Source organism: Aulonocara stuartgranti (assembly GCF_965226115.1).
Source record: "Aulonocara stuartgranti genome assembly, chromosome: 8".
Classification (NCBI taxonomy): Eukaryota; Metazoa; Chordata; class Actinopteri; order Cichliformes; family Cichlidae; genus Aulonocara; species Aulonocara stuartgranti.
In genome coordinates this window covers 14,602,631-14,610,707 of record NC_138959.1, presented here as the reverse complement: position 1 = coordinate 14,610,707, position 8,077 = coordinate 14,602,631, and the positions used below count along the sequence as shown (strand labels likewise).

The 8,077-nt window shown below is 40.5% G+C and overlaps 1 long non-coding RNA gene across 1 annotated transcript; it reads right to left on the bottom strand.

The window, feature by feature from the left end:
* Nucleotides 1–274: 274 nt before the first annotated feature.
* On the bottom strand, nt 275–6,116 carry LOC309712817. The gene is made up of 3 exons (XR_014278384.1): nt 5,877–6,116; nt 805–989; nt 275–706 (listed from the first exon to the last, which is right to left on the bottom strand). It is a non-coding gene; the product is annotated as an uncharacterized lncRNA (long non-coding RNA).
* Nucleotides 6,117–8,077: the final 1,961 nt, after the last annotated feature.

The following is an 8,077-nucleotide window of genomic DNA, read 5'->3' as shown; positions in this document are numbered from 1 at the left end:
GTTTGTCTCAGGAGGTAGAACAGCCTCTGAATCTCTGGCCTCAATCACTCTATGTGAATCCCCTCAAGAGGGGGCTTGAGTGTTGCATAAAAGCCTTTTTTTTTTTTTTTTTTTGTAATTTTCATTCAGGAGGGATTATTTCACAACTCATCCACACGATGACTCACAGCCCAGGATGTGATTAGATTCACCCTTAAATGGAGCACAGGAATGCAAATGCCAATCAGTGAGGTAGAAAGTCACAGAGTGGGTAGTGGTTTACAAAAAAAAAAAGAAGAAAAAAAGCTCTTTACACTTGATTACTACTATACGATTACTTTTTAAACAAACTTTAATATTGCTTAGTAATTGGGAAAAGGACAATCAGAGAAAATGGAACTGAAGAAGTTTGAACATAAAACGAGATCTACATTCAAACAGACCTGAAATGCCACTTATCCTCCTGAGCCTCTAAAATACTCTCCTAAATACTGCCCAGGGAGGTTTAACATTGGATCTTTAGCATTCCAACAGCACAAAGAGTAGACCAAGGAGAGAAGGAATCCCCTCCTCTGTTGTGCAGGGCGGGGGGTGGTCGCAGAAAAAAAGAAAAAGGATGTCACAAGAGTACAAAAGGATGACGCATCACCCAACTGTACACAGTAAAAATCCAGGTTTCAAGCAGATTATTTCTTTAGTCACAAATACCTCGCTGATGCCAAGAGAACTGTAAAGAAAAAGAACAAGAAACACAAGGTTGAGGTGCCATAATGGGAAAGTTAAAAAGAGTCTTCTGGAAACCAACAGAATCATGAAATCACTTACTTTTGAAGAACTCAGGACATACTTTAGACTATATAAGTTCAAGCAAATGTTTAATAATGATGTGGAGCTGTGCTGGAAATTCAAACTGTGCTATACAGCCAAGTGCAAGATCCAGTAACAGAAACTCCTCCTGCAGTTTGCACTCTTTGGGACAAAGAACACCCCTCCTTCTCTCTAACATGGGGCTGGAGAAGAAAAGATGCATCATATGACTACAGCGAATACAATAGAATCACATTCCTTAAAGGTTTTCACAGTTGAAAAATGAAAGAAGAAAAGAAGGTTGGAGTTGGTGGGAAGATTTAAAAATAATATGCATTTCACAATGTAACAGAAACCACATCTGACAAATAAAGAATGAATGTTTCTATTTACAACATGTGCAAGGCATCTTTATTTGTGGGTCGGTTTTTTTGTTGTTGTGGGGGTTTTCTTTGCATTTTGGGCAGAGAAGTACTGATCTGGCTCAAGAAATAGGCATTCATCCATAAGATGACGTGGTTCCGGTTCCACCCCGAAAAAGGTTGTGTTACAACTATGCTAATGCCCGAAGGTAATCAAAAGAAAAATCTTCTGTAGTGCTTCTGCTGCTAAAACATTACGATATTACACAATTTTATCTTTAAAAAATGTAAAGATAGGGAACTGACCTATACCAGGCAGGCAGAACTTGGCCAAATTTGGAGCAGAAATTTGAAATTGATTTCCACTTGGCCTGTAAATAACAATACACTGCAGTTTATCCATAACCAGAATAACAGGATACGATCTCCCTTCATTACAGTAATTTAAGGCGTGTATCAACAATTATTCAAATCAACTACTGTTAAACATTTGGGACCTAAAATGAATCACAGTCCAGATTCTGATGGGTGTTTATATAACAAGAGCGCAGGTTATGGTTACGATGACTTTAATGAGCGAAAGTGGGAAGGTTTCGGATTCATCCGAAGAGGAAACCTACGTACACCGAATCCGTCATGAACAATCAAAGCTAAAGAACGGAATTTCTTTGATTCTTTAAGATTGGACTAAAACCCATCCACCAGATCAGCTTATAAACAAGCAGACAAGTGCTTGAGAAACAGGAATATGAATTGGATTATGGATTAAAGTGTGAACCTTCCCGTCATTAAAATATATTGCTGTCAAATTGACCTAGATAGTGCCCAAAGAGCGAAACAGAAATTCAAGTCTGTAGTCTTTCGCAGGTTAATTTTAATTTTACAGTGACTCCGTCTGTCAGTAAGCAAGTGGCTGGTTTCACTGAGAACAGAACAGACTTTTCATGCAAAGGATCTGGAGAACATATGGCTTTGATTAGAGGGCAGGGCAGAGAGAGACGCCAGTGGAAACTGCAGAAAGAGAAAAAGGTGCTGTGTGAGTGCATGTGTGTGCATATATCTGGTTGTGTGTCCAACGGTTAGAGGGCTGCTTCCAAGAATGTTGTCACGGTGGATGAGCCCACGCACACTAGTGTAGATGTGGCGTGAGCGTGTGCTCGTAAACAATGGCACAATAAAAGATGACTCAGAAGTGGGATTGCTTTGTAAATATGTGTGTGTTTTTGCGCGCGTGTATCAGCAGCAACACAAAGAGCGCTGTGGTGGCATGACAAATGTACCACCGTGGCCATACAGCGCTTTGCATATGCTACAAAACTTTCACTATAGCCTTGTGTTCTCTGTACAACAACATCAACGTGCTTCTGACTTAAAATCAAATGAACTTCATCTGTGAAGTCTCCTCCCTGTAATCTGCTTTTTTTTCTCCAAAGCACATAAAGTTTTTGGGAAAAGGCCAATAACTGTGTGAGAAAATATATGCTTTAGCTACAGCACCAGTCAGGATCTCTGTAAAGTATTTATTCTGTGCAGATAATTAGTTAATTCCCAGTTGTTGTCAAGACAAGCCCAAATCAAGGTAAGTTCAAACCTGACAATCTGAGTTAATGGAAAACTGGTTTAACACTCAGACCTGTTGCATAGGATCTGGACTGGTTGTATTGGTTTCACTAGACAAGACCGAACAAATGACATAAGCTTAGTGACACATCGAATAAAGCAGCGTTTACAAATCTTCAGCCCCATGGTTGAGCTCAACATTTTGAGGACTGTGAGCCTCATCATCCAGTGGCCCAGCCCTACTGGCACACAGCAAGCATTAATAGTCCGGTATGGCATTTGTGAGTTTGGCGTAGTGACACATGGAGCTGGAGTTTCTCCACCAAGAGCAGATATCTGAATCAGACATTGGTCTCATTCTGATTCAAATAGTGAGATCAGACATGGGTTATATGGGACAGATCGATTTTATTCCAATCTGTGTTTAACATGCAAGTGGTGCACTGGTTTGGAGGTGTTTCACGTCTGCTATGCCAGCACCTTTTGTCTGTATTAGAGGTGGAACGATCGACCGGCCAGGGACCGGAGTCGGCTGTTTTCCAATGTTCTTGGCCCGGACCGGTCGACCGGCTGGTCAGCCTCACGTATGCCCCATTACAAGCTGGTCTATTTCATGCAGCATACACATGCTTTATACACTGGCCCCAGCTGTTTGTGCGTATTTCACTGAAATAACTCTGCATGGTGATGGTTTGTAGAGGCAAGAGAGTGATTTCCCAGCAAAAGACAAGCAAGGAAAGTGTTTGTAAGTAACCCAATGTGCAGCATAAGTCATAGACACTCATATACACTTTATCAGTACTGGACTGGACCCCTTTTTTGGCTTCAGAATTGACTTAATTCTTCATAGCACAGATTCAGGATGGTGCAGGAAACATTCCTGCAAGATTGTGGTCCATATTGACATGATAACGTCACCCATTTGCTGCAGAATTGTTAGTTCGACATCTGTGATGACAAGCTCTCGTTCCACAATATCACAAAGGTGCTCTTTTGGACTGAGATCTGGTGACAGTGAAGGCCATTTCAGTACAGTGAACTCACTGTCTTCTCCAAGAAACCAGTTTGAGATGATTTGAGCTTTCAAGTCATGTAATGTGTTATCCTGGTGGAAGCAGCCATTAGAAGGGATGGACATGAACAGCAAAAATATTCAGGTAGGCTGCAGAGTTTAAATGTGGCAAAAACACATCCCCGCACTTCTACACCACCCCCGGTAGTCTGAACTGTTGATACAAGGTAGGATGGATTGATACGTTCATGTCATGTACACCAAATTCTGGCCTTACCATCTGAATGTAGCAGCAGAAATCAAAACTAATCACACCCGGCAACGTTTTCCCAATCATCCATTGTCCAGTTTCGATGAGCCTGTGTGATTTCTTGTACTTAGCTGACAGGAGTAGCATCTGGTGTTGTCTTCCGCTTCTGTAGCCCATCTGCCTCAATGTTTAGCATGTTGAGCAATCAGTGACGTTTTTCTGCATACTTTGGCTGTAAGGAGGGGTTATTTGAGTTACTGCTGCCTCCCTGTCAGGTCAAGGCAGTCTGGTCATTCCATTCTCCTTTGACCTCTGACATCAACAAGGAATTTTTGCTCAGAGAATTGCCACTCCATGGATGTTTTCTCTTTTTTAGACCATTCTCTGTAAATCCTAGAGATGGTTGTGCGGAGAAATCCCAGTAGATCCCCTTTTTATAAAATACTCAGATCAATAACCATCATTCTCATGAATCATTATACTTTCAGCAGGTTGCCTTGACAATGTTTACAGGCCTAATTGCACAGAGTCTCTGCTATGTGATTGACTGATAAGTAATTTGCACTAAGGGGCAGTTGAACAGGTGCACATACTAATGATGATATGTTGAAAAACAAAAACTGGTCCAGTGGTCCTTCCTCACATGTAGCAATCCAGAGTAAATAGTTTGCCTCAGACACCGCACCACATGCTTTAGGTGAAGGAGCAACCTGGAATGCAAGCATGCATGGACACACCAGACACATCTGCAGGATCAAACAGACTTTGCACTTAGGAAAGTAGAAGGTTAAAGACCAGCTAATATCAGGTCTGACTGAGTCAGGCAAGGATCTCTGTACTTTACTTCCTCTGTACATGCCTGAGTTTATGGATGGGAGGATGCACAAGTAAACACCAGTTTTTTAAAAACAAGTCCAACCAGACCATTCTTGTCTCTCTCAGATTTCTATCTCAAGACACCATGTTCCCCAACTCCAGTCATGTGCCATGATGTGATGACGAAACACACAAACTGGGTGGAACTTAAATAAATATACAAAAACAAACCATATTAATGTGCGAAGAGGAAAAAGTTGTATTTGTAAAATAAACCATCCCCTCTTTACGAACGCTGTGACGTTCAGTTCTGTCAATATCCATCTCGTTCAATTTCATGGTGATTTTTTTTCCTCTGGCCAGAAAAAGATCTACTTACTAGCTCAAAAACACCACACACTACTGATGTAGAAGTATGTATCTCACTATATGCTTGCATTTCTCACTGTGGCATGTTGTGTGCACTATTATCCTTATATATCCTTGCATATTTATTTATTTTCAAATGTATGTGTGTCCTTCCTGTTTCTCGTTCATTTGAATGCGGAACAGATTCACCTGAAGCAGCATCACATGCAACTGAGGTTGAGGTCGCTTTTGCCTAGGGGTGTCTGGGGGTGGGGGTGTAAACAGTGACCTCACCTGTCATACTCAAAAATAACACACGTGAGAGGACACACACCTCAAGTAAAAGATCAATAATAATAATAATAATAATAATAATAATACATTAAAAAACACAAAGCTAACTTTAGATATAAATAAGTTATCCATACAAAACACTGCAGATTAAAGCACACGTGCTGCTTCTACTCGTTAGAAGCCAGTAGAAGCCCATTTTTAACACAGAAAGGTGAAACAATGTCAGCCTACATTCATTTCTAGCACTCGGTTCAAACAATGCAACAAGTTTTATTAACGGGCTTATTTGGGTACATGCTGAACTCCTGGCCATCAGTTTGGGAACCACGGATGCTACGAGCCAACTTTACAAACAAGCCGCGCGCCCTCAACCAAAACACTCACCATAGGTTACCTAAACTCAACGTGAGTTGACTGTTTGAGGACACCGTGACACAAACTTACTTACCAGCCGTGTCAGATCCACTCAGCATCCACCTAAACGCCGCACGAAGACATGTACGGCGCACTTTGTGCAAAGTTTTCGGTGACCGACTCGCTTCACAACTCTCGCCGATACAGTTGATGGAGCAGCTCGTGCTGCGGTGGGAAAAACCGCTTTCTGCTGTGCTGCATTCAGTGGCCCTCGGAATACTGCACTCCAAATGCATGCGCAACACTAAGACAGGGATATCAAACTCATTTTACATAGTGGGCTAAATACAGCCCACTTTGATGCTAAGTGGGCTGGATGTTAAGTGGAAGTCTCTCATTGTAAAAAAGTTTAATTACACATTTAATCCTTAGATATCTTAATATAACAAAACGTGTAATTTCAACAGGACATCTCTACTTGATAAACAAAAGCTGCTGTAGAAAATTAAAGACATCTGGCAGTATGACTCTTTGTGTTTAAGTTGTAAGAAATACTCGTGTAAAACTATATAAAACTTATTTAGTTATTGAGTTATAAAATAGAAAGTATTTGTTAATTCACTAAAATATAACAACATACATTTCTATTGTAAGTGGAAAAAAGAGGAACTTTACTGTCATTTCTTTTTCTTTCTTCTTCTTCTTCTTTTTTTTTTTTTTACCAAATTACTTTGGTGTAGCATGGGTTTATCTTTGTCTGTAAAGATAAAACTATAAAACTTTTCAAACTATAGTTCAAAGTCCAAAATTTATGTCTTCCTTCACGTTTGCTAAAGCTGTCCAGTTGGACAAGATTGGAGTATTTGCATAGCCAATTCTGGCACCCACACCTTATGTTTGACACCCCTGATTATAGAAAGTATATCAAAAGAACATCCTGGGCTTTCTAGTGGTACCACATTCATGGGGGTTTAACTTACAGACAAGACGGAAATTTGTTTTTAAAATGCTTTTATGGGAACGAATTAGGTTAAGTAATAACATTTTTGTAGCTACTATGATTCTATTGCTACAAACCAAATTGATTCCTCAATTTGAGATTATGAATGTCAATTTAGCAGGATTTGAGAAATGCACAGTAAATTTAACCCTTTCAAAGCAAAACTTTTATTCATTGTTCTTTGTGGTGGACAGCAGGACATACTGCCTCTCATCAAGAGATGAGATGGAGGATGGCCAGTCAAGAGTGGGAAAGTGAAAGCTCAGACAAGAACCAGCTTTTAAGTAGCGTGAGCAGGAGTAAAAGTGATGGTACCTATCATCCATTGTGGATACAAAGCAATGTGTAACCTAGGGCTCTAAAGTTTTATAGCATTACAGTGTGTAGAAGGTGAAATAAAAGCCTTTCAAACTGAATTCGCACACATATACAAACACACTTGTATAAATGTAGAGTACATAACCAGCTAAAAGTCTGACTTCTCAAACAATTTGCTCTGCTCATGAATTTATTTTATTTATTTACTTTGCTAAAAGTGCAAATCCACCTCCCCTTTCTTTTGTCAATTCAGTTTCAAACAGACTGAAACCAAGGCGACCTGATTACCAGATTTATCAAAATATGCCAGAAAACACAAACCAGAGGGAGGTGCTCGTCGCTGAAGGCAGCCTCAAAGCTAAAAACGTTCTTTAGCACATCTGTGCCCATGGCATGACTCGGATACCCTAGCATCAAGCTATACTGGGTCCTAGTTATAGCCATTTCAATAAATCAGGACAGATTCTTCAAGATCAGGCAGTCCATCAATGAAACAAATGATCTTGATGTCTCTGATAAGGGTAAAAGAATAAAGCCCTCTGGAAGGCGATCTGCCTCAATCTGCCGGGATCATGGAGGGCCTGTGGAGATGAGCAGATGATTCCCTTCACAGGCTGGCGTCATGTTCTGAAGTTTGTGCCAGATCCCCCAACTTAGCCTACACAATACTTATCCTTAATGAACTCCAGGTGTTGTTGTTTTGCGCCAGCTTGTGCTCCTCAAAAGCCAGTATGTCCTCCTGACCTTTCACTTTCCTGCTCTACTGTCTGGCCCACCTTGACTTTATCTCCTGATAAGTGTGACTAAGTCAGTCCTTTCTCACTGACTCAGCCCTCTGTCATCAATGTTAATGGATCTAACAGCCTAATTATGGTGACCATTTGGTGTGCAGGGAGCAGTTGAATCAAAAAGCTCGCCTACGACAAGTTATTTGTTAAAATCATCTTTAGGTATTCAGATGTGTTTCCTTCATTTAA